A 27,979-nucleotide genomic window follows, 5' to 3' on the forward strand; every position below is an offset into this window, starting at 1 on the left:
ACATTAATAACATCAGCCACATAAAAGGAATGTCTGATAATTGTTTACTGGGGTAGGAGAGATCTTGATATCTATTGCATCGCAGTTAGGAAACATGCTATGGATTCTGCTATCACCATAATGAGTTTCATCTTTGATTCTGGGGGTCCTTGCCACATTTGGTCATGTTACAGAGTGTCTTGGGACTCTTTATGATTTTGTTAGTCTGAGAGTCCACAATCAAAATGATCAAAAGAGTTCAGAACAGCCATTTAGAAACAAGAGGCAATAAACAGAAAAATGAAAACTAACTGAAAATGAAGCAACCAACAGACAAAGTTTTCAATGAAAGTTGGGTGAAAAATTGCAAAGAATGAAAATTTTCCAAAAAGCATATTCGCCAACAGAAAAAAGCCTAAACTTAATGTGGAAAATATGTGAATATGACTAATTTGCTACGCTCCAAAGAAAACTGCAAATCTGATTGAATTAGTAAAATGTCACTTAGAATAAGGCACAAAACTCAACCATATATTCATCCACAATACCAGCCACACTACTTTCTCTCGTTGCAGAATATAGCCTGGATTTACCCTTGGTTCTCAGGTTTCTGCCTAGGTTTATTCCACACCTGAATCTCAAATGTAATGAAGAAAGGCTGAAAGAAAAGATCTGGCAACAACCCTTCAGGTGCTTTTCAAAGAGTGCTTTAATTATAAAGAAAGTGAACTTGGACATCTGTCAGCACTTTAATATAATACCCATGAGTGTGACCACACCATTTAACTCCTTCCAATCAAATGGAAATGTCTAGTCTGTAATATCACAGAAATGAGCGAACACAATTGCCTCTGAGAGGCATTCGTATCATGGGATGGGCGAACTGGTTGGGAGAAAACTATTATCTGACTGACTCCAATCATGGCTCCAATTCATCAATCAGAACAAGCCCAACCTGCTCTTTAAATTTTGGCTCAGTCTGAATGGAAAAATTAAGCTTTCTTTCAGTAGCTTTCCCTACAGACTGATCTCTCAGGCCCCATCATTTGGAACTTTAAAAAAAAAAAGATGGCCTAACTCTACATACACTATATCTCCCTTGCACAAGGCTGGTTCTGTTGACCTGCATGGAGACGCACAGGGCTAGGGGCTGGCCTGTCTAGCCCTGTCAACTTTATTGTATGTCCCAGTCAGTTAGAGCCCATGTACTTGTTAAGTGTGAGAACTGGGGCACACGTGGAGAGGAACGCTAACCAATCTTCTCACCATGCCTTCTCTCCTTTCCCCGCTGCATATCCAAGCAGGGCCAGAAACAACAGGAGTTCACCCCTATAATGTGGAAAATAGCAGTGGAACACCCATCATTAGACTCATTGTTGAGGGGAAAAGCCCAGCAGATTAGCAACACCATGGTATCAGGTTAGAGGTTGCTCTAAGGCAACAAGCCTCTCACTGCCTGCACATTGGATTTTGGTTTCGGCCCAGATCTGTGTCATATACCCGATGCAGAAAAGAAAAATGAATTAAATAAATTACATCTAGGGACATATATTTCAAATGAAGCTTTCTGGCAGATATTCTTCAATGTCCTTCTTTTATTCTTCACCTCTCTTTTCTTGGTTTAGTTGGCAAGCAGAGTCTTGTTATTTCATTTTTAATTATTGCTCCTCTGTAAAATGAACACCTTGTTCCGCTATAATTCATATAATTTATAAAATATAAATTTTGAAGACGAATCGCTAACACTACCTAATTTTCATCAGCCTTGGCTCTTCAGTAATCGATGGGAGCTCTCTCTCTTTTTCTTTAATGGGAGGACAGAGATTTTTTTGTTGCTGGATGAGTTTGGAGATCCCCCAGTTTCCGCATTACACACACTATCTGCAGAGTTGCGTGGATGCACAGTGGAGTTTCTATGTCTTCTTGTAGTAATGCCTAGAAAATAAAACATTCTGAGTGAAATTCTCTTTCTCCCCTCTCAGCACTGAGCAAATGGGCCTTGTATGGGGATTGAGGGGATGGATAGAACCCACCCTAACCCCAGACAAAGCACTGGCCAGCCCATAGTCTCTCTCTGACACTTGCTCCGTCTCCACAACTGGAATAATGGCCATGACCCATTGAGCACTCCCCTACACAGGGATTTGTGGCCACTGATCCCTGTGAATGCAGAATGACTGGCAAAGTCCCTGTCCCCAGTGCTTCTCCTTGTTCCATTGAGATCAGCTCCTTCACATGCAGGAGGGTGTTTCTGCTCTCCCCCCTTCTGGCCATGCTGTTGCTGTCTTGGGAGCTCTTTTAACTCCTAATATGCCAGGTGAATTTCACCACTGGGCACAGACAATCAGTATTGTTTCCAGTTATTTCTCGCCATACTTTCTGTCTTGAGACATATCAACTTTCCTGTCTTACCCACGTGAGGGGAACCTCCAGTTCTATTAATATTTCTTCCTTCTTGGTTATCAAGAGTGTCAGTCCAATTCTCCAGCTGGTTTTCTTTTATAAAATAGATGACGTGTCTGCAATATCACTCAGGTCTGTTTATATATTCACTACCCATTCGCCCAGGGAGTTCAGCTTTCATTTTTAAACCGGAAAGTGAAGATGGATTTACATTAGTTGAATTTCACTTATGGGTTCAGTTGGCTCTGGATCAGGTCCTGAATGCTTAAGATAAATTCTCTGGGCCTGATTCTCACTGCCCCTAAAGTCCACTCTAATGAGAATCAGACCCATCGTGTCTTTATCACGTTCGTGGTTCTAGGTACTTTGGGGAAAGAATTTTATCTACCACCATGATGAAGCTTAGGCACTCAGCTACTAGACAGGGAAGAATGGGCTAGTGGTTAGGGTGCTAACTTTGGACTTGGGAGGGGTCCCAGGATTCCCTGGTCCTTCACACACTTCCTGTGTGAACACATAAAAGTCACATATTCTGTGTGTGTCGGTTCCCAATCTATAAAATGGGCATAATAGCATGTCCCTACTTTACAGGTGTGTTGTGAGGATACACACATTAATAATAGAAGATTGTGAGGTGCTCAGATACTGTGGTAATGAGTCCATATAAGTACCACAGAGAGATACTACAATGACTGTGACCGCATAAGCCCCTGGATAAACGGATGCTCAAGAACAAGACAGTCATCTTGTATTTTCCTACCAGTCACCATTTCTCCCCTGTTTATTCAGGAAAGAGCGAGGCAAAGAGGGAGCAAATATTTCAGGGAACAACATACCTTTAAACAAGGGATATAATTTAATCATTTTTAAAAAGTGTTAGAGCCTGAAAAGTGACCATAAAAATGCACTGCTGGTTCTGTGCTTCCTGTCACTCAGCAACTTCCTTGTCAAGTTTACTCCATTAATAAATAAAGAGATTTGTTTTCCCTCACTGGAAACTCTGGGAGCTCAACCTGGCATCTAAAATTCAAGCTAGGTTTTTCTGGCTCATTGCCGGGCATGAAGATTCTGTGTCCAACCCTCTATGGGTTTTAAAATGCAACAGTCACCACATTACCTAGGCTAGATCTCAGGTAACAACTACTGGTGATTGTGGAAAAGTGGCCACCCCACCATACCCCTTAGTGGCTTATTGTGGCATTGCAGCAGCTGTGCCTCAGTTTCCCTCGTGATCTTCAACCTATTCTAGCTCTAGGAATGGCCTGATCCTCCAGCCAAAACCTCTTCAAGAGCCTGCCCTCCTCCCCACACACACACACACCCTGAGCCGCAAAGTCCTTTAACAAGTCAGACAGAAATATAGGGACAACTAAATCTTCAGCCCCAATCAGGCCCAGCTGGCTACCCCTCTCCCTTGCATACAAGCCTCAGCTATAATGCAATGTCTTTGCATCTGTCCACAGGCTCCTCTGCCTTACTCCACCCTGCAGTCTCGGCCTGGCACAGTTCTCTACCTTCCCAGGAGTTCAGGCGGGCTGTCATCCCTCAACAGCTCCTGATCTTTCCTTAGGCTTCAGGCTCACTGTCTACTTCTCTGCCCCTTTAGCATTCTTGGCCTTCTACCAGGACCCTGCTCAGAGAGAGGGAACTTCCCACATCCCTTCCTCTGGGTCTCCTCTCCCGACTGGCCTTTGGTGTCCTCTTTTAAGTCTATCCCCTCCACTTGACACCACCATCCTCAGGTGCAAAGAGGGAGATTACTAGCACTCCCAGCCTCCTTTAACCTTAGAATCATAGAATATCAGGGTTGGAAGGGACCTCAGGAGGTATCTAGTCCAACCCCCTGCTCAAAGCAGGAAACCTTCTCAGTGCCTAAGAGTGTTTACACCCCGTCACTGTGATGCACGTTCTCACTCACGCGCTCATATTTGGATTGCCTCTGCATTGGTAATGGGAGCAAAAAACATAGCTCTGTCAGAGAGAGAACCAGAGAGAATCTTGAAAACAGAGGGGAGCAGATCAGATGAGTCAAAAATTGCCATTTTTACATTGTCACATTTCTAACCACAACCATACCGTCAGCCATATGTTTTATTTTAAGCAGACTGTGTTTACAACCAAAAGGCAGGCTAGCATTTTGCCAGATTGAGTACAAACAGAATTAAATAGGTTGTACTGGGGGCACAACCGAAGTCATATGATTGATGACACTTCAATACAGCGAATATGCTGCACCATCATAAATGATGCATATGTTTCAAATATCCAGTGTTATATATTTCAGTCCATACTGCTTGTCTTTTGCAGGGCCTTTGTTCTTCAAAGCACTCTACAAAGTGTAACTGATTTATCCTTACATCACCACAGTTAGGTAAGAAAGTGTCATTTTACAAGTGAGAAAATTCAGCAGGAAGATTATGCGACTTGTCCAAGGCAGAGAGGGTGTCAGTGTCAGAGTTGGGATTAAAACTCCAGAGCCCATGGCTTCTATTCCTGTGTTTAGGATGATCGGACCATACCTCTCTTCAATATCTGATGGAGACTTGGTGTTTCTGGATATGATTTATATGGTACATTTCAGTATGTGGGATAGGAACATCCTATACTATGATGTTTACGAGGTATGCATTTCATTACGCAGCGTATGTGTTTCACTATATGATAAATGCATTGCAGTTTCACTATAAATAGATGGTATGAATTATGTCCCCAGTAACCTCTCATACAAAGCCTTTTTGGGTTAGCTCTAAATCACAAATCCGAGATGGACCTGACATCAGTGCAGTTGATCCAAAATAATAAATAAAATAAATAAAAATAAAAGGTGGATGTTTCAACCTCTCGCTTGAAAAGCGTGACACTCCATATGGACTGAAATATCTACAGCTTAATCTTCTCCATACAAGACTTCAAACTACAATGCAACTTCAGCACTACATTTGGACACTCAGTATTTAATTTCACTCTACGTGCGCATTGCAAACATTCAAATACGTAGCACTGAACACTTTTCAAAGCAGTGCAAGAGATTTAGCCACGTCTTCCTTTATGACTGATCATTGTGCAGTATTTTTTATGGAACGAGGAAGTGGTAGGTTGTTGGGTTTTTTTCATTCTTCATTTAAGTCTCTGAAATCCTCCCACTGTGTGTCTTGCGTCATTTAAAAAAAATGCATTTGCAGTTAATCTCCAAAATCGCAAAGACAATGCTAATCCATACACTTTAAAAAGAAAAATCTGACTCCTAACGCTAGACTTGCTCTAAATAATCCAGTGGCTTGACAAATTTAGTGAATTGGCAGAGTAAATATTTTAATATATGGATCACACAGCTGCTGATTTATCAGTTACTTTGCAATATTTCCTAAATCATAGAGAACCTCTGGATAGCTACTACTCATCAACTTCACTTTCACATTCCATTAATGGAAGATGTCTGCCTCTGTCACCTGCATTGCTTTGAAAATGTCAATCTTTTACTTTCAAAAACAATTTCCCTAACTTAATAACTTTTCTTATATGAATGTAATAACTTCTCCTCATTTCATATATATTTATATATAGCCAAACTCTACTCTCATTTACATCCATTCAACCACAATGTTTACAATCAGGGTGTATGGCTGTCACTAAATTCAAGATTTATATCAGCTTATTACTGCCCTACACTCAATAATTACTTTAAATATATAAAAAGAAAAGGAGGACTTGTGGCACCTTAGAGACTAACCAATTTATTTGAGCATAAGCTTTCGTGAGCTACAGCTCTAGTGAGCTGTAGCTCACGAAAGCTTATGCTCAAATAAATTGGTTAGTCTCTAAGGTGCCACAAGTACTCCTGTTCTTTTTGCGGATACAGACTAACATGGCTGCTACTCTGAAACCTTTAAATATATAGTAGATCTAAGCATTATGAGTTGGGGGGGGGGGTTAAGCAGATGGATTAGCATTTTTTTTGTGATCATGCATCAACTTTCTAAAATACCTATTTGTTTGCTTTTTTGTAATGATGCAAGACACATTCTGGAGGGTTTCAGCTTCTTCTACAAAGGGCTAAATAAAATAATCCTCCTCCCACTTCCTCAACCAGTGTAAAACACCACACATGGTTTATACTACCAGCTTACCACTTAACAGTTACCCACCGCATCTCCAACAACTCCACCCCAAAAGCTACCGCTGCCAACTACAAAAAACCACGTACCATACTCACTCACCAGTAGCGGCTCAGACTCACTGTCATTCAGTTGCTGGAGGGATCTGAATTGTTGACAGTTGGTCATCACTCTCTCTTGTAATGAATTTTTCATGGGGAAGGTGAATCCCTGGCTCATGTCCTCATCACTGAATCCCATTCACTGGTGTGTCTTCCTTCGTAAACAGGTTCTCTGGCAGTGTCTAGCAAACAAACCTCAGCTGTACAGATAGACTGTTAGGGCACAGAACCATTCTGTCACACGGAGTAGTTGTGTTCCTGTTTATAAGTGTGATCCAGCTTGAGGGACCTAGATAAAGAGAGCTGTAGGGGGACCTGGAGCCTTTTTCAGTCTCGTGCCTTGAGTTGGCTGGAGTGATGGCACGTGCACCCTTCCCTAAGGGCTGACTGGGCTACCTTCAGTGCTCTGACATGCTGTGAATGAAGAACCCAGATCAGATCCTAACCTCTCACCCCAGTGGGCCAGTACTACACATATGACCACTTCAGAATGACTTAGATTTAGTACCCATGGCATTCCAAGGAAGTGGAGAGGTGAAACCGTCTTTGGAGTTTCTCTTGTAGACTTATTCTAGTTGCTCTTGCTGAAGCTGTGCTAATGCAGGGGTACACAGGCTGGAGGTGCACTGGGGGTACCCCATGAAAATCACCACCCTAGGCTGTTTCCTATGTGATCTGTGCTGAGGGCCATCTCCAGAAGTATTTTGCACAGGACCAAACGTAGGGGACTCAGTGTGTGCTGTTTTGGTTGCACTATAAAGGGGAGATTTTCAAAGGCACAAATGGGAGTTAAGCACCTAATTCATATTGACTTTCAAGGGAAGTCGGCACCCTCCTCCATTTAACTGCCCTTCATGCCTTTTAAAATGTACCCCTATATCTACACCACTATCTCAGATCATCCTCTCAGTGTGAAAGCCTACTGATAATTATTTATGATTCTCTTGAGTAGAAATGCATAACACTGTCACAAAGGAAAGGGAACATATGGGAATCAGGCTAATTTCTATGTGTCTATTTTTTTTTTTTTTTAACTAAAAAGAACTTTGATGGTAGTTCATTAAATCAGTTGGCAGGGTATCTTGCCGCCTGTCTTGGAGGAGAATGGCACTTATTGCACATAACGGAACAGAAGACAGAAAGCTGGAGGGGGGGAGCTGGCTTGCGGGGATTGGGAACAGGACACACAGCATTTTACCTTTCAGCCACTAGCTCATATCCAGAGGAGGCTGATCGTGAGCATACTTTTTTTTAACCTCTGTCAGCTGCACCGTGGCATACGTGGAATGAGTAAACTTCAGTCTCATTTCAAACCTCACTATTACAGATGGCACTAGGAGGACGATATCTTCCACCTCACTGCTATTGTGTCAGTATAGCCAGGGAAAAGAAGTGGTCTCTGAGGCCAGTAGGTTCGAGGCCATGTAGGGCTTTTTACAGAGCAAAACCAGCACCTTGAATTCTACCCAGAAAACAATAGACAGCCCACACAGATCAGAGAGTAATGGTGAAATATGCTCCTGGCAAGACATATTGCTTAACAAGCCAGCTATCGAATTCTGCACCAGCTTCACTTTCTGGATAGATTTAAGGAGTAGCCACATATAGCGTGCAAGTCAGTGAACTAATCTCAAGATGACAAAGGCATGGGTTGCGGTAGCCAGGTCTGCATGTCCCCAAAGGAAATTACAACCTCTTGGCCACAGATCAACGAAGAAAAGCTGTTCTGGTCATTTGTTGTTACCTATTGGTATAGTAGCAGCTGAGAATTTAACTGGATCCCTGGATTGTGAACTCAAACAATATGTGGGGACAGATGCTTTATCAGAGGGGCAGATATTTTCCTCACTATATCTTCTTGTCACTTCCTCCAAGCAGCATCACATGGGTCTCATCTGGATGGGCCCACAGCCAGCTAGTCAACAGCACAATCACATTACCCCTTTGATTCATGGTTCAACAAAATTCCCAGCCAGCACTGACTGTGCCAGAATTCATCCTGCAGTGTCATGCAGCCAGGAGCATCAGACTTCATCAAATCTTGGGAACCTGAATGACCACAAAGTTTGCATTTATTAGTATGATCCAAGATATAGTTGTAGGCCAAACCAATGAAATTTAGACTATACATCTTGATTCGGGTTCATGCCTCACATAATATTTCTTCTTGCCCTATAACCACTTATCCAATACAATGGCAATGGCAGGACACAAGACCTTGCAAGTGGTGCCCTGCCTTATGCCTCCACCTTTCCAAGATATGGGGGCATTTTTTTACCCTCTCAGCCACTCTAATCAGCACTTTTATTAGAAGTCTCAGTAGAGGAACCAAGCAGTGGTTTGGAGAATGAACTAATGAAAGGGTTTACAGCAGGGGCCATTTCTGAAAAACCTCTCCAAGACAAAAAATTATTACAAAATCTAACCAACTTTGGGTCAATGTGTCCCAGTTGCGAGTTGTTCATGTTCTAGTTTGTTGTATGATATTGTATTGTTTGCATTATTATCACCAGATGTAGTCTGAACATTATTCTTTGAAGTCATGAGTGAAACATCTGATGTTCCAATAATCTTGGGGAACAGCAGGCATAAAATATAAATTATGTTAAAATGCCAAAACTCACTCCTCAATTATTTTGACAAATGTCATAAATACGGAAAATAAGAAGCCCTTTAGGAAAATAAATATTGCCCATTATTTTTCTCTTTATTTGTGCATTTACTATAATAAGATGTTGTTGAAATATAAATACAAATATATTCACTCTCTTGGAACCTGGTTTGGTTTAAATTAAATCCTAAAAAATTCATTGTTTCCTGGAATAAGGAATGTCCTGGGACATTTTCTCGAGTGGGCAAATAAATACTGTATTGCAATTCAAAAAGAAAGTAGATAATGTAATTTACAGTACACGTTGGAAACACGTAGAAGAATGAAAAGGGATTTTCAGCAGTTGCAGTTTAATTAACATCAACAGTACAGCAAAAATGTCAAATATAGCATAATCTTAAGAAAATAACCTTTACCATTTGATCAGTGAGAACAATAACAAAGTGATGACTGCGGGGAAAAGATGTTAATTAAAAAAAATGTGTGCACAGCTCAGTTGAGAAGCAAAGTATCCCCTGTGAATGACACAATAGAGAGAAGTTATCTAACATCAAAGCCCAATAACAGTCACCATAATTTAATTGACAGTTTACTGTTCTACTTAATCCCTCAGCCCTTTTTCATTAAGATCCTGACTCAACAGAAGACAGCCATTTCTGGTATTGCCTATGAACTAATAAAATTTGTTCTCAGCGATTTTACAACTTCCTGTGTTTAGGAACAAAGTGCCCTGAAAAATAAATGCTTCATTAGTTGTTCATATTTCTCTTAACTGTGCTGCCACATATTGCACTTAGTCAGCAAAACGAAAATAATTCAATCCAGTAACGTTTACTGCATAAGAACAACAAAAACAACGTTAGCAGTGCAGTAGGTAGTGTTTCCATTCTTCTTCAAGGAAGAACAATCAAGGTTGTTAGACCCAAAATAGAACCTGCCCTAACAGTAAGGCTAGGGAAAATAAATCTACCAGGTCCTCCACAATGAGGGTATATGAAATCCCGCCTTACTTGCTGGGTGCCTTGCCAACAATAAGGGGAATAAGTACAAGGGTTAAAAAAAAAAAAAACCAAGGGTGATGGCATGGTAGATGTCTACCACCTAACGAGAAGAAGAGGTGAATGAGGCTTTTTTTAAACAACTAGCAAAATCATCCAAAACACAGCACTTGGTGATGAGGTGGGAATTCAACTATTGGGACATCTCTCAGGGAAATAACACAGCAGGGCACAGATTATCCATCAAGTTCTTGAAATGCACTGGAGACAACTTTTGATTACATAGATGGAGAAAGTGACCAGAGGAATGGCTAGTCTAGATTTGATTCTGAAAAACAGGGAGGAACTGGTTGAGAGTTTGATGGTGGAAGACTGCTCGGGTGAAAGAGCTGATGAAAAGATAAGAGTTCATAATTCTAAGGAAACGTAGGAGGGAAAACAGCAGAATAAAGAAAATGGACTTCAAGAAGGCAGACTTTAGCAAACTCAGAGAACTGGTAGGTAAGATCCCATGGGAAGCAAGTCTAAGGGAAGAAAGAGTTCAAGAAAGTTGGCAGTTTTTTTAAACAGACATTGTTACAGGCACAAAAGCAAACTACACCAATGCATAGGAAAGATAGGAAGTATGGTAAGAGACCACCCTGGCTTAACCAGGAGATCTTTAACATCCTGAAACTCAAAAAAGAGAATCGTACAAAGAGTCAAGTTACAAAGTTTGAATAGAAAAAACACAAGTATGTAGGGACAAAAGTAGAAAGGTCAAGACAAAAAAACAAGATTAAATTAGCTAGGGACATAAAAGGTAACAAGAAAATATTTTACAGAAACCTGAAAAGCAAGAGGAAGATCAAGGACAGAGTTGGCCCATTACTCAATGTAAAGGGAAAGATAACAGAAAATATAGCAATGGCCAAAGTGTGATTGCCTGTTTTGTTTTAGTTTTCACCAAAAAAGTTAGCAGTGATTGGACAACTAATAAAGTGATCATCAGTGTAAATGGGTAGGATCTGGCACTAATATAGGAAAAGAACAAGTTAAGAAATACTTAGACAAGTCAGCAGGGCCTGATGAAATACATCCTAGAATACTTAAGGAACTGAGTCATTTGCTGTTATCCTTGAGAACTCAAGGAGGATGGGAGAGATTTCAGAGGACTGGAAAAGGGCAAATATAGTAGCTATTTATAAAAAGGTGAATAAGGACAACTCAGGGAATTATAGGCAAGTCAGCTTAACTTCAGTACCTGGAAAGATAATGGAACAAATAATCAAACAATCAATTTGGAAGCATCTAGAAGAAAATAAGGTACGTAACAATCAACATGGATTTGTCAAGACCAAATCATGTTAAACCAACCAAACAGCCTTCTTTGACAGGGTAACAAGCCTTAAGGAAAGGGGGGAAGTTGTAGATGTGATAGATATAAACTTTAGGAAGGCTTTTGATACTGTCTCACGTGACCCTCTCATAAAAAAAAAAACCTAGAGAAATATAGCCTGCTATAAGGTGGATGCAGAACTGGTTGGAAAAGCGTAATCAGAGGGTAGTTATCAACAGTTCACAATCAAGCTGGAAGGCCATATGGAGTGAGGTCCTGCTGGGATCTGTCCTAGGTTCAGTTCTGTTCAATATCTTCATCAATGATTTAGATAAAGAGCATAAAGAGTACACTTATAATGTCTGTGGATAATACCAAGCTGAGAGGGGTCGCAAACACTTTGGGAAACAGGATTAGAATTCAAAATGATCTTGGCAAACAGGAGAAATGGTCTGAAATATACAGAATGAAATTCAATAGCAACAAATGCAAAGTACTACACTTAGGAAGGAACAATCAATTGCATAAATACAAAATGGGAAATAACTGCCTGTGAAGGAGTACTGCAGAAAAGGATCTGAGGGTCATAGTGGACCTCAAACGAAGTAATGAGTCAACAATGTAATACTGTTGCAAAAAAAAAGCGCACGTCATTCTGGGATGTATTAACAGGAGTGCAGTAAGCAAGACATGAGTAGTAATTCTTCTGCTCTACTCAGCATGGATAAGGCCTCAACTAGAGTATTATGTCCAGTTCTAGGCACCACACTTTGAGAAAAATGTGGACAAATTGGAGAAAGTCCAGAGGAGAGCAACAAAAATGATTAAAGGTCTGGAAAACATGACCAAAAAGGAAAGATTAAAAAAATGGGTTTGTTTAGTCTGGAGAAGAGAAAACTGAGAGGGGACACAATAACAGTCTTCAAGAATGTAAACGTTATTACAAAGAGGAGGGTGATAAATTGTCCTCCTTAACTACTGAGGACAGGACAAGTAGTAATGGGCTTAAATTGTAACAAAGGAAATTTAGCTTAGCCATTAGGAAAAGCATCCAAACTGTAAGATAGTTAAGCACTGGAAAAAAATTACCTAGGGAGGTTGTGGAATATCCATCACTGAATCAGAAAATTAGGGTTGGAAAAGACCTCAGGAGGTCATCTAATCTAACCCCCTGCTCAAAGCAGGACCAACCCCAACTAAATCGTCCCAGCCAGGGCTTTGTCAAGTCGGGCCTTAAAAACCTCTAAGGATGGAGATTCCACCACCTCCGTAGGTAACCCATTCCAGTGCTTCACCACCCTCCTAGTGAAATACTGTTTCCTAATATCCAACCTAGACCTCCTGCACTGCAACTCGAGACCATTGCTCCTTGTTCTGTCATCTGCCACCACTGAGAACAGCCTAGCTCCATCCTCTTTGGACCCCCCTTCAGGTAGCTGAAGGCTGCTATCAAATCCCCCCTCACTCTTCTCTTCTGCAGACTAAATAAGCCCAGTTCCCTCCACCTCTTCTTGGAAGTCACGTGCCCCAGCCCCCTAACCAATTTCATTGCCCTCTGCTGGACTCTCCAATTTGTCCACATCCTTTCTGTTGTGGGGGGCCCAAAACTGGATGCAATACTCCAGATCTGACCTCACCAGTGCCAAATAGAGGGGAATAATCACTTCCCTCCATCTGCTGGCAATGCTCTTACTAATGCAGCCCAATATGCCGTTAGCTTTCTTGGCAACAAGGGCACACTGTTGACTCGTATCCAGCTTCTCATCCACTGTAATCCCCAGGTCCTTTTCTGCAGAACTTCTGCTTAGCCAGTCAGTCCCCAGCCTATACCCGTGCATGGGATTCTTCCTTCCCAAGTGTTGTCCTTGTTGAACCTCGTCAGATTTCTTTTGGCCCAATCCTCCAATTTGTCTAGGTCACTCTGGACCCTATCCCTACCCTCCAGCATATCTACTTCTCTCCCCAGCTTAGTGTCATCCACAAACTTACTGAGGGTGCAATCCATCCCATCATCCAGATCATTAATGAAGATGTTGAACAAAACTGGCCCCAGAACCAACCTTTGGGGCACTCCGCTTGATACCGGCTGCCAACTAGACTTCAAGCCGTTGATCACTACTCATTGAGCCCGACCATCTAGCCAGCTTTCTATCCACCTTATAGTCCATTCATCCAATCCATACTACTTTAACTTGCTGGCAAGAATACTGTGGGAGACCATACCAAAAGCTTTGCTAAAGTCAAGGTGTATCACATCCACCACTTTCCCCATATCCACAGAACCAGTTATCTCATCATAGAAGACAATCAGGTTGGTCAGGCATGACTTGCCCTTGGTGAATCCATGTTGATTGTTCCTGATCAATTTTCTGTAGTATCTGGCTGATGAATCTTGCCCATATGCTCAGGGTTTAGCTGATCGCCATATTTGGGGTCGGGAAGGAATTTTCCTCCAGGGCAGATTGGAAGGCCCTGGAGGTTTTTCGCCTTCCTCTGTAGCATGGGGCACGGGTCACTTGCTGGAGGATTCTCTGCTCCTTGAGGTCTTTAAACTACAATTTGAGGACTTCAATAGCACAGATATAGGTGTGAGATTTTTTTTGTAGGAGTGGTGGGTGAAATTCTGTGGCCTGCGTTGTGCAGGAGGTCAGACTAGATGATCATAATGGTCCCTTCTGACCTAAATATCTATGAATCTATGAAACTTCCTCTCCTCCAAGTGTTTCAAAATGGATTCTTTAAAGACCTGCTGCATGATTTTTCCACGGACTGAGGTGAGGCTGACCAGTCTGTAGTTTCCCGGATTCTCCTTCTTCCCTTTTTAAAAGATGGGCACTATATTTGCCTTTTTCCAATTGTCCAGACCTCCCCTCATCGCCATGAGTTTTCAAAGATAGTGACCAATGGCTCTGCAATCACATCCACCAACTTCCTCAGCACCCTTGGATGCATTAGATTCGGACCCATGGACTTGTGCATGTCCAGCTTTTCTAAATAGTCCTTAACCTGTTCTTTCACCACTGAGGGCTGCTTCCTCCTCCCCATGCTGTGCTGCCCAGTGCAGCGGTCTAGGAGCTGACCTTGTCTGTAAAGATCGAGGCAAAAAAAAGCATTGAGTACTTTATGTAATACATAGTCCTGTCCCAGTGCAGGGGACTCGACCAGACAACCTATCAAGGTCCCTTCCAGTTGTACATTTCTACAATTTCTATTATTTTCCAGTTTTATGCTTAAACTGGAATGATGGAGCAGAGAATCAGGCCCAGTATTTCTTTATAGTTATGGGCACTGTCACGACCTTGGGTTTCCTGTGCCCTGGGCTCAGATAACTGCTGCCACCACCAAGCTTTGCACTTGGAAATGTTACCTCCTTTCACCCTTTGCTCTGCTCCCTTATTCCAAGGGCTCTGCCCCAGGAGCAAAGAGAAATATCAGTGCTCTTCAAAGGCCACTGCAGGAAAGCCCACTCCCCACAGCTTCTCTCCCGATTTGGTTAATTAAACCTTATGTGAATACTTAAAAGGAATGAACTCATTTAGAGTCCTCTCCCGCTGCCTTCCGCCAGGTCCCCCAACAGCCCCCCACCCCCTCCACCAGCCAGCCTCACCTGTCCTTCACGACAGTCCTCACCCAACTGCTGAAATTTGAATGAATATTCCAGGGTGGCTCCTGGCAACCGAAAGGGCCTTTAGAGTGTCCTCAGATGTTACATCACTAAATCACGTCCAAACGTAGGCTTTACACCCTTGACAGCCCCATCCGTAAAATAACATTCCTGACCCCATTTCCAGACATTCACCACAGACACAAGCATAGTCGTCATGCCATTCCTCAGCATACTAACCCTGTTTTCTTGGGAGCCAGCGTGATCCGACAACGTATAATACAGTATCCCCTCTGGATTCCCAGCTAAGACTTCATAACAACCAAAGAAGAGATACTCTCCCCACCCACTTTCCAATGCAGCTAAGAATGGTTCCTGGGACCTACTAGTGCTGTGTGAATACTTCCATGGGATGAAATACCCCACTGGTTGAATCCTAGCCCTACTGAAGTGGGGCCAGGATTTCACCCCCTCTATAAAGAGACAAATGGCATGTCTTAAAACACTTTATTCCAGCCTTAGCATAGATCACAGATAGGCTTTAAGTGGTCACAGAGCCTTTGGCTTTGCACTGGAGTGAATTTCAAGCATGGCTATAATCAACAATGCTGTTTGTTTACGTACCTCACTGTTATGTCTCAGTGCCTTGAGTCAAATGGCTCCCCAGTAACTTGGGACTTGGCACAGAAGACTCCTGATGTCTAGGAGAGAGAGAGAGAAGGACACATCAGTGGCGGGTGCAGAATGGAGGTGCAGAATGGAGAAATGGTGTGATGCATTATGAACTGAAATGTTTAGGGACTAGGCATTTAGCTTTTATGAATTCCAGAATGACACAGGACTCAAAGATTTTGATCTGGGCTATATAGCAGGTCCTCAGGACTTTGTTTTAATGAAGCCATCATTGTGGCCTCTGTCCTTGCAAGCCTTCCTCGTTGTACAACTTCCACCAACTTCAGTTAGGGTTCAGTACACGAAGGGCTCCTGGAAGCAGGTTCTAAAAATGGATGCAAGGAATCACATTCACAGGCCAGAAAGCAGATGCCTCTGGGAATGGTTCTGCTCAGCTACCAATGTGCCTGAAGGGGGATTATGCAAGAAATAAACTGTCACTTTAAAAATATGTAAACTGATAAAACAGGCCTGGCTTTGATGCTCTCGCTGCAAGATCCATTTCAGCTGAATCAGGAACATTCAGGCTGTTCTTTCATTGCAGGGTCTGCAGAAATACTTTTGCCTATTATTCTAGGGAGCACAAAATTAGTGAAGCTCACATTTTGTATCTACAGAGCACAATGTAACATCTCTGAAACCACTCAGAGATTTCTCAGTGGGATAGATGGTTCCTTTAATAGCATATAGGATATATGTGCAAGTTATGTTTGCCACTAGGATTGTTTTATGTGGAGATCCAGGTTGGGAACTGCTCAGGATATGATATCCATCAAGTACAGATTCCCACCAAAGGACTAGGAACAGTAGCCTAGTTTAAGGTATGAAAGAAAGGAGAGTAAAACTTAGTGATGTAAAATATTACCATCAAACCTTTGACTGTAACAGCTCTAGTCTGTCAATATTTAGGATCGAATAAAGTTTGTAATGCTGACATTTTTACTTGGGACAAAATTACTGCACACTTTCTAGTGGCCCGTAAGACACATTTACTGAAGGGTATTTCAGCTAAGCAGGGGGGAATTGGGTTTTGTTTGTTTTTTTGCCAAATTTAGCACCAATTGAAAAACTGTGCTTTCTAGATTTTGAACAGAACTTGTCACTTTTGAGATTCCACTTGGCACAGGTTTTGCATGCAAGTTCCTGGCTACTCCTTATATTTAAAATGTTATTTCAGTAATAATCCCAGATGCGGTGAAAACACAAATCTTTACAGTTTGCATGCATAGCTTTCCATTGGGTTAAAAATTCACAGCTGTGTTTGTATTTATAAAATTTCCTTTTAGAAGCAATGGCCAAACTGCCAAAAAAAAGTTTGTGAAACTCAATATTTGGGGGCAGGGGATGCATATGTGCAAACGACAGAGAGCGTAAGGATTAGCTGTATGAAACCTAACATCCATCACTAATTTGAAAACCAGTGAATGATTCAGGCTGGTATGTGTCAATGTTTCATTGAGGTTTGTAATCAGAAAAAAACCCTTCCCCTATCACTTGAGGACAGTAACAACATTATTACAGAATTACTATGGTTCCCACCATTATACATCTACAGTCACCATTCCACAGCAGAACGGGAACCATCCTTTCATCATTTTCATTTCATGGAGCTAAATGGAAAAGGATGAACAAGCACACTGGGGCCTTATCTACACTGTGGAATTTGGGACATGCTAAAACACAACCTTATGGAGTCGTGTTGACAGACGCGATGCTAAAATGTGACTTGTCACTCAGGGCGTCTCTTCCAAGCAAAGAAAAGGCCGCAGCAGTAAGTCTCCGAGCCTGGGTCAACCGACTCAGGCTCACGGCGCTTACGCTGTGGGGCTAAAAATAGCGGTGTAGATGTTTGGGCTCGGGCTGGACCCAGGTGTTTGGGTCGGGTTGACCCAGGCTCTGAGGAACACTGCCATGGCTTTTTATTTGTTTTTACTGTGTAGACATATCCATAGTGTAGACAAGGGCATACAGGGTTTAACATCCTACTGGTTAACACAGTGTAATTTCCTACTGTGGAGAAGGCAAAGGAAGGGAGAGTGTTGTAGATGAATGAAAACCATGGTGCAGATCCTGGCAAGAAACTTCATTTGCATTATACTGTGCCTCCTTCCTGTCTACTTGTTCAATTTTGTCTTTTTCTTTCACTCCTCCTCCTCCATTTCATGCTATCCCTCTCTCTGTGTGTGCTCCTTCCCCTGTACCGGGGCTAATTCCTGGGTCTGATCCTCCCTCCCTCGTATACTGGCACAAAGTAACTGCATTGAAGTTGATGGAGCTTTGTTGGTTGAAGGCCAATGTAATTGGAGGAGTTCCGGATCCTCCTTATTATGTCCTTGCCATGCCCCAGCAGTAGCCAAGGTTCAGTGAAACTGTCTCAAATCAAGAGCCGGGCAGGAAACAGATTTTCCGTTTGCCAGGGAATTCTGATCCAAAACACAACACAACACATTTTGAAATTTCTCAAGAAATGGAATTCTGAAAAAAAAATCATTTGGGCGTCAATCAAGATATTTTATTTTGATTAAATCAAACCATATTGTTCCAGTTTTGACCTATTTGTATTTGTTTATATAAAAATGCAATTAATTGCCTTTTGAAAAATTGCTTCAAAGCACGAAACATTCCATTCCAAAAATATTGAAATGGGACATTTGGAATTATTGAAACCCCTTTTTTCATTTTTTTCCTAAATCAAACTTCATCAAAATGTTTCATTTTAGACACAAATGGCATTTGCCACTGAAAAGCTCTGTCAGTAAAACATTTCCCCCTAGCTATGCAAATCCCGATCTCTGAAGCCTTTCGGGCTGCTATATATTGGCTGGGCTACCTTTCACCGAATTTCTCTACCACTCCCTATTGCTATCACTCACCTATGCAGAGCAGCTCAGCATAGTCCGGGCAACAACTCAGGAATCGGAGATGTAGAGGGAACAAAGGCAGGAAACTTTCAACCTTTCTTCTGCTCCAGCAGAACACTCGGGTTTCAGAGCTTTCCTTCCTTTGCTGAGGGCATCCTTCCTTCCCTCTCCTTTGGATTACCCTTTCTCATCTCTGCATCTTTCTTTTCTTTCTTCTTTGACAGTTTTGTGTTGCCCTTCTGTGAGGTCCCTTTGCTTGCTATTCTGTGTTTTTTATTTTCATTGCTCTTTCTTTGATCAAGTTCTTTATCATTTTCTTTTCCCCCTTTTCCTTTATGCTTTGATTTCTCCCTCCTGTTTGCAACTGATTTACCATTTTCTATTTTCTTCTTTTCTTCACTGCCTTCTTTTCAATGTTAGTTTTGGTCTCTGTGTATGCTTTTGATCTTTAATTTTCTAGGCCAACAGTTACAGTTACAACCCTGACTTTCAGCTACAGCCCCATTAACGTCAAAAGATGTTGACAGGGTTGCATGGGTATAAATCAGAGAAGAATATGGGCCTCTTCCTTTATTTCTCTATTCTGTTCCCCTTGGACTTTCCTGTGTTGTTTTACTTAAGTCCACTCGTCTTCGTTCATTTGTTAGTTTTATAATGTGCGCTTTTTAAGGGCTTATCACTTTTTCAGTTAAATGTGGCATTTTCTCCCACAGTTTGAGTCACTTCCCTCATAACCTCAGCCGTGCAGAACACAACGCCATCTACAGCCTCAGGAACAACTCTGACATCATAATCAAAAAGGCTGACAAAGGAGGTGCTGTCGTCATCATGAACAGGTCAGAACATGAAGGAGAGGCTGCTAGGCAGCTCTCTAACACCACATACCACAGGCTATTAACCTCTGATCTCACTGAGGGTTACCAAAAGAAACTATACCATTTGCTCAAGAAATTCCCTGAAACAGCACAGGAACAAATCTGCACAGACACACCCCTAGAACCACGACCAGGGGTATTGTATCTGCTACCCAAGATCCATAAACCTGGAAATCCTGGACACCCCATCATCTCAGGCATTGGCACCCTGACAGCAGGATTGTTTGGCTATGTAGACTCTCTCCTCAGGCCTTCACTACCAGCACTCCCAGCTATCTTTGAGACACCACTGACTTCCAGAGGAAACTATCGGTGATCTTCCTGAAAACACCATCCTAGCCACAATGGATGTAGAAGCCCTCTACACCAACATCGCACACAAAGATGGACTATGAGCCATCAGGAACAGTATCCCCGATAATGTCATGGCAAACCTGGTGGCTGAACTTTGTGACTTTGTCCTCACCCACAACTATTTCACATCTGGGGACAATGTATACCTTCAAGTCAGCTATGGGTACCCACATGGTCAAGTCAGCTATGGGTACCCACATGGCCCCACAGTATGCCAACATTTTTATGGCTGACTTAGAACAACGCTTCCTCAGCTCTCATCCCCTAATGCCCCTACTCTACTTATGATGATTGATGACATCTTCATCATCTGGACCCATGGAAAAGAAGCCCTTGAGGAATTCCACCATGATTTCAACAATTTCCATCCCACCATCAACCTCAGCCTGGACCAGTCCATGCAAGAGATCCACTTCCTGGACTCTACAGTGCTAATAAGTGATGGTCACATAAACACCACCCTATACCGGAAACCTACTGACTGCTATTCCTACCTACATGCCTCCAGCTTTCAGCCAGACCACACCACACGATCCATTGTCTACAGCCAAGCTACAATACAACCGCATTTGCTCCAATCCCTCAGACAGAGACAAACACCTACAAGATCTCTATCAAGCGTTCTTAAAACTACAAAACGCACCTGCTGAAGGGAAGAAACAGATTGACAGAGCCAGAGGAGTACCCAGAAGTCACCTACTCCAGGACAGGCGCAACAAAGAAAGTAACAGAAAGCCACTAGCCGTCACCTTCAGCCCCCAACTTAAACCTCTCCAGCGCATCATCAAGGATCTACAACCTATCCTGAAGGATGATCCCTCACTCTCACAAATCTTGGGAGACAGGCCAGTCACCAGCAATCACACACCACCCAATAAAAACAATAACCCAGGAACCTATCCTTGCAACAAAGCCCGTTGCCAACTCTGTCCACATATCTATTCAAGGAACACCATCATACAACCTAATCACATCAGCCATACCATAAGAGGCTCGTTCACCTGCACATCTACCAATGTGATATATGCCATCCTGTGCCAACAATGCCCCTCTGTCATGTACAGTGGCCAAACCAGACAATCTCTATGCAAAAGAATACATGGACACAAATCAGACATCAAGAATTATAACATTCAAAAACCAGTCGGAGAACACTTCAACCTCCCTGGTCACTCAATTTCAGACCTAAAAGTCGCAATTCTCCAACAAAAAAACTTCAAAAACAGACTCCAACGAGAAACTGCAGAACTGGAATTAATTTGCAAACTGGACATCATTAAATTAGGCTTGAATAAAGACTGGGAGTGGATGGGTCATTACACAGAGTAAAAACTATTTCCCCCATGCTAATTTTTCCCCCTACCGTTACTCACACTTTCTTCTCAACTGTTTGAAATGGGCCATCCCGATTATCACGACAAAAGGTTTTTTTTCTCCTGCTGACAATAGCCTACCTTAATTAATTGGTCTCATTACAGTTGGTATGGCAACACTCATTGTCTCATGTTCTCCGTGTATATATATCTTCCTACTGTATTTTCCACTGCATGCATCCGATGAAGTGGGCTGTAGCCCACGAAAGCTTATACCCAAATAAATGTGTTAATCTCTAAGGTGCCACAAGGACTCCTCATTTTTTTTGCAGATACAGACTAACATAGCTACCCCTCTGAAACAAAGCAAAACTGTGACTCCGCCATATGCTACATACTGCTTAATGCCAAGTCATGGATTCTTTCCAACATGATTTGCAAGCTTTGATGGAGTCGGAACAGGGTATGTCAAAACATGAGAGTTCAACAAACGCATGAACCAAGCAAGCATCGTAAGCCATGCTGCCAAAGGGGAACAGCATTGCTGAATCCTGAGAAAAAGATGAACCAAGGGTCAGGTCCCTTAAGGCTCTGTGTAATTCTAGTACGACCACACTGTTCATGGGAATTACAACCATGAAGTACTCACCCTACTGATGCACTAGATGATGACAAAAGCACTGGGGAATGTACCATAGAGACCAATCCTGCACTGGCATGGCGGATTAGATGAGCTAATAAATCTCTCTCATATCTAAATGGCCTTTTAGTACGGCTCACACAGTTCTCTTCCCCTCTCCCCACCCCCCACCTTAGTCTGTACGTATATTCAGTGTTTCATCAGTGCATTATTTAAGACATGCTGGATGATGCTACTTTGGCGATCAGCTGCATATTCTGCTTTTCATTATTTGTACTGCGATAGTGCCTCAAGGGCTCATTCAGAGATCACGGCCCCAGCGTACTAAGCTCTGTACATGAAATAACAAATAGATTCTCCCTACCCCAAAGAGCCTGCAGTCGAAGCATCTGACAAGAGACAACAGGTGGATGCAATGGCCACTTGGGGGGGAACACAGAACAATATGGAGATGATTACTTCCCAGGCACATAATACCTCATGCAGATGTAAATGAGAAACCTAAGAAACATTAAAGCAGCCCAATCCCGTACTCAGCAGAAAAGCAGCTGACCAATCAGAGCAAAACTTGCCTGATATGAAGATTTTTATATTTTATTTTCATTCAGTTGACTCCTTTTTACTCTTAATTTTAAAAAGTGATAAAGGGACTTGGTTTAAAGTCACAATGCACTTTGAATTTTAAAAGATCTACAAAATGTGACTCTTTCCCAGTGGATTTCTCTCGATTATGCCAGCTGGCACTGATCAGTTGTCTGCTTATGCTGGAGCCTAAAATGCAACAGAATATACAGTACTAAACAATCAAAATGATTATGTCTTTGCTCCTAAGCCCTGGTAGCACATGTGCTTTCCCAGAAGGATAGATTAGAGTGGGGAATGCCCTTTCCTTCTCAGCAAAGAAACAAAGCTATTTGTGAAATGACCAACGATTAATGTGTCAAATTCAGTCTTTCAGCTGATGGGAAGTTTTGGACCGCATCATGGGGAAGAGAAAACAGATTAACTCAGTTACTGGGATTATAACCAGGCAGAGGATCAGGAAAGATATGGATGAAAAAGTGTTTGCTCCTGTCACACATCCCAAGGTAAGTGCACCTCTGACCTCCATGAGGGCACCCCACTTATGTCTCAGAGTCTGAGACAGATTTTATGGGCACAAGGGATATTCAGAGACTATGTTATCAACCTTTAAATGCTATGATCTGGGGATTCTATTCCAGTTCCCTAGGGGAACTAGAAGGGTTTCCTGAAGGAATAAAATCACTGAAGCAAGGGGCAGCAATTAATGCAAATCTCTAGGCAGGTAATCAAGTCTGAGGAAGCCTCTCCCCCTGGAACTGGGGGAACTGGCATAGACTGGTTTATGAAGGCTAACAGAGAACTGAAAACTATATAAAGTGACCAGCCTGACAGAGGGAGGGAATCCAGGAAGTGACATGACACTGTGAAAGAGAGGGACAGAACCTATGGAAAGAGATTGAAGTATTTTGTTCCTATCAGGATTTCTGGGCGAGAGATGGGTGACTGCTCAGTAAGCTAAGACCTACCTATAAGCTGGTTACTATTAAGATCTGTTGTTTTTTCTGTAATGCTTTTGTTCTGAATATCGAATACTTTGCTTGCTGAAGGCTGGCTGGTCACTGGTTAACCCTGTCATTACCCCCGAAAGAGAGGAGCTCTGCGGGCGTGGAACTAAACTCGGACCTGGTAAGATAATCACAGCGAATTGCAGATTCAGTCCCCGATCTAGTGGGAGAGAGTCGTGGGACTCTGCCCCGAGAAAGATGATTCTCGTCCTCCAAGGCTTTGGGGTCTAGGCTAGTTGAAGCACTGCTGGGCTCTCCTGAGTGGCCGTAGCTGCTCTCCTATTGCTGAACCTGTGAGAGGAGAAAGTAATGGTGGAAGCAGTCGGGAGTGAATCCAGCCTTCAATGGACTCCAGAACCTGCTGGCTGAAGCAACACGGGGAACAGCTCCACTGCCACCATGCCTGTGAGACAGAGGGAACAAAATTTTGTCGAAGAGGTTCATCAGTTCTGGAGAATATGGACTGAGTTTAGGGAGGCAGTGGCCTCCAGCAAATAGAGCACCGGCCTGGGAGTCAGAAAACCTGACTTCTATTCCCAGCTCAGCCACGGAACTGCTGTGTGACCTTGGCAACCCACTTCCCCTCTTTCTGCTCGGTATCCCCTCCTGCTCTCTGTCTGTCTTGCCTCTTTAGGTTGTAGGTGCTTCAGGGCAGGGGCTTGTACAGCCCCTAGCAGGATGGGGCCCCATCTCAAGTGGGGCTATAGGTGTTGCTAAACATAAACAATTATGATAATAGTAAGAGGATACAGAAGGAAACCTCCCTGACACCTGACTATATTTGCCTGCACCGGAGTTTCAGGTTCTCCCCGCAAACATTTCTCTGCAAGTCCCCGTGTATTCGGAAGTGCCTGAACTTCATCTCATCAACGCAGCTCAGTCTCTGCTCGAAGAAAGTGAATTTTATAACATGCAGAGCTGTTTTATATTTGCACAAGACCCTCAGTCTTCTGCAAGTTGAAATGAGGGAGGGGGCTGCATAATGATAGCACTGGGGCAGAGAAACCCAGCCTGGCCATTATGTCAGGGTTTGATTAGAGTTGAGGGGCAGATTCTCCACTGTGCCCCAGCTTATCTCTGCTTCTAATGACCTACAAGGGTCAATAGTGAGTAGGACATAACCAAGAGCGGTCTTGAGGTTGCTATAACTTGCACTGGAGAGACTCGGAATCCTGGGAGCACAAAGGGGACTTAAAGCCAGCTTTCTCGGCCCCCTTCCCATATTCCTGCTGCCCTGAACTTAGCAACAGAGCAGGTCCAAATCGATGGCTCAGAAATGATGACGATATAGCTGGATTTGGAGAACTACGACTGTTAAGTTTTTACAGGTGTTTTTAGCGATGGTATCCACAGAACTTACTGCTGTGGCTATTGCTCAAGCCCTCACACCAACTGGACAAGTCTTTTATGCTTTATTTTGCATTTTTGTTTTTAAATAATACATAAGAATGCAAGTAAATACAAGCCCTCTTCACCCCCAGTCCCCAGCCCTCCTTTACCCATAATGCCATAGATCAGGCTCGTATACTGCTCTCTGGAGGATCAGGCATGGGTGCTTGAACTAGGGGTGCTGGAAGTAGGGGTGCTGCCGCACACCCTGGCTTGAAGCGGTTTCTATCATATACAGGGTTTACAGTTTGGTTCAATGGCTCCCAGAACCCCCACTATACAAATTGTTCCAGCACCCCTGGACTCAGGTTTTGAATTGCTTCTAACGGTGAGAGAGATAGTAGCCTTTAAAAGCCTGGGCAATTCATGTTAGAACGCCCTTTAAAAACAAAAGAGGCTCCCTCTGCAGCTCTAACGATTCTCAGGCCTTCCATCATGCGAATTCACAAATTAAAAGCAGCGACCCTGCAGATGCAGAGGAAGAGCGGATGCTCTTTGCATTTCCTCCTTGTCAATTTGAATGATCCTTGTGCCACCAGCAAACAGAGGCTTAACAAGCGCCTCTCTGCATTGTACGGCATCCTCCTGATGTTTGCAGAAGAGGTTCCTCTAGTTTCCTTACTCAGACGCAATTAACAGAAGAAATACATTACCATCAGCTGGTGTTTCTCAAGGATCTGCTCAGGTTTTGATTGGCACAGCCCTTCGGATATGTTCCAGCAGTTAAATTCCCTTGTGCCTCCTCCTCCTTTTGCATCTCTGGCAAGACTAATGCGCACTGCCGTCCAAGTCCCGTAATTCTTCCTTGACACAATTTGTTTTCCCTGCACATTCGGCCCCTACTTGGACCTCAGTGAACATTTACGACTTAGTCACTGCTCAAGGACGCTGCCTAATGTATGACTCCTCACCGAGGGTCTTGTTTATAAGAGCTTCAGATGATGCACACAGCGATTATACACACACGGATGAGTACACTGGGTGCAGAGCATTGCTCTTAAAAATAGCATGGACTGCATCACTGTGTTCGTTCTGAACTAGAGAATTCAGGCGCTCACTCCGGTGCCCGTGGGAACATTCATTCACTATGCTAAATATCAGCTGCTGAGGTTGGGGGTGGGGGGGTTAACTCTTTGACAGTCTAGAGATACGTGGGGCTGGGTTCTTCATTCTAGCAGCACGCCACTGTGAGCTGACATCAGGGCAGCACCAGAGGGAGAGAAAGGTGGCTCTAAGCTACCTTGGTGCCACCGCTATTCTGAGCCTAGCCCTGGGCCTGCCCCGCTCCTGACACAAGTTAAAGGAGCGTCAGGGCTCTTCCACAGCAGAGAATAGCTGGAGATCAGTGTGCTCTCGCCTTACCCCCTTTGCTAGGGGCTCAGTGCCCTAGACAAAGAAACAGGTGTCGGGGCCAAACACCAACTCTCCCCACTTCTCTCCCCTTAAGGCTTCTTCCTTTGCTCTGTTATGGGCCATGAATTCCTCTCCCAGGTCTGGGCTGTCTCACCAAACCATCATCCCCCCTCCCATACACACACACACACACACGCACTTGGTGTCACTTACCCAGACATCTAGTTGCCTCTCTAGGCCTCTTCATAGCCCCTTTCATTGGTTTCTTCAAAACCTTCTCCAAGACCTTCCCAGACCAAAGCTACTGCCCCTTTCTTAATGTCTCCCGCAGGAGAGAAGACTTGCTGCACATCTTGAGCTTTCCTTCTTTGTGGGGGAAGGGCTGTTTTATATCCTCCGGCACTCCTTCCCAGCATTCTTTGCTGTGAGGCCTAACACTCCCATCAGCCGTGGGAACTACTCCTCCCAGAATTCCCTTGTTTTGAACTGAAGCGGAGAACAGGACTGTGCTGGGTCTGCACTGCTGTCAGGGCCATTCTGTGGTCCTCATTCTCATGTAGCTTGAACAGTTCTACTCAGTTAAGGGCCACCAGATATAGCTGTTAATTACACGGCTGTAAATTTGATGTAATCCCCCTGGCATAAAGAAAATTACTCCAAATTCACACCAGTGCTCATGAGCAAAATTTGGTCCAAAACATCTCCATCAAACCTAAGAGATAGAAAAGCGTGCGTTACATGTTGCAATTGCTCTCTGAGAGCAGGACAACTACTCTTTCATTCAGCTCTGGCTAATAAGAAATTCCCTAGAAGTTCTCCTAGAAAGGACCAGTACCCAGATGTACCCTGTATCTCATTACATCCTCTGAGTCTCTGCAAACCCACACATGGGAATGACAACAGATATTTCTAGATTTATAAATTCCAGGTGCAGTTGTCTAGCTTCCCACTCCTGCCTTATCCTTTTATGAGCGGAGAGACTGAAGTTAAGGTAACCTCATGGTTATCCCCATTCTCACAGAACATAGATGATTGCAGTGCAGTGTCATAGAACTCTGAGATTATGAGTATTAGACTAAGTGCCTAGAAGCAGGGATGGTGTCCATTTTCTACTGCAAAATGTTATGCATATGGTGCTATGGAAATAATTAGCAATAAGCCCATGTAGCTACTATCTCATGGATGCCTATGGGCACACTAGAAAGCCAACACTTCTGGCGGACAGTGCTCTTGGATATCAAATAGCTGATAAAAAGCTGATGACAGCAAACTTTTTATTTTACTATTGCAATAATACTAGCGCGGGAGAGAAAAAACACTTTTTCTTTGACTGCTCTTTAAGAAACACTATGCCAGATTTGAGTAATATTTTTGTTGGGTTTTCCAATTTTCCTGAGCATATGGAATTCCTCTTTGTTATTTATATATTTTGGACATACAATGAACAGGCTAGTGATAGTAATTCAATAGGTAGTTATAAGACGTCGGCCAATAATTTCATTTCCAGAGTTGTAGGAAACCAGCACAGATGTAGAAAATAGCACTTTTTAGTATTTATGAAGTGTCGGTTTTCTATAAAACATGAAAATCTGGTTATCATCACAGCTATTCATTAAAATTCAAACAGTTACAGGCTGTATAACAATCCTTAAAACTAACATTTTGGAAACCTAACACTTAAGGGGCAAGTCTTGCATCTCTCGCTCACCCAAGACTGCTGTTGAAGTCACTGGGAGTTTTAGGATGTGAAATGTGATTTTGCCCTCAAGAATGTGGACTAAGAGCAGCCAAATGTCTCCTCAGG

General features: G+C 43.0%; 1 long non-coding RNA gene across 1 annotated transcript; it reads right to left on the bottom strand.

Annotated features, from left to right (window-relative positions):
• Positions 1 to 725: 725 nt before the first annotated feature.
• Positions 726 to 25,749, bottom strand: LOC122466688. The gene is made up of 4 exons (XR_006292396.1): positions 25,476 to 25,749; positions 15,754 to 15,830; positions 6,600 to 8,647; positions 726 to 1,914 (listed from the first exon to the last, which is right to left on the bottom strand). It is a non-coding gene; the product is annotated as an uncharacterized LOC122466688 (long non-coding RNA).
• Between the last annotated feature and the right edge of the window lie 2,230 nt (positions 25,750 to 27,979).

The sequence above is a fragment of the Chelonia mydas genome, chromosome 7 (genome assembly GCF_015237465.2).
Source record: "Chelonia mydas isolate rCheMyd1 chromosome 7, rCheMyd1.pri.v2, whole genome shotgun sequence".
NCBI classification, from domain to species: Eukaryota; Metazoa; Chordata; order Testudines; family Cheloniidae; genus Chelonia; species Chelonia mydas.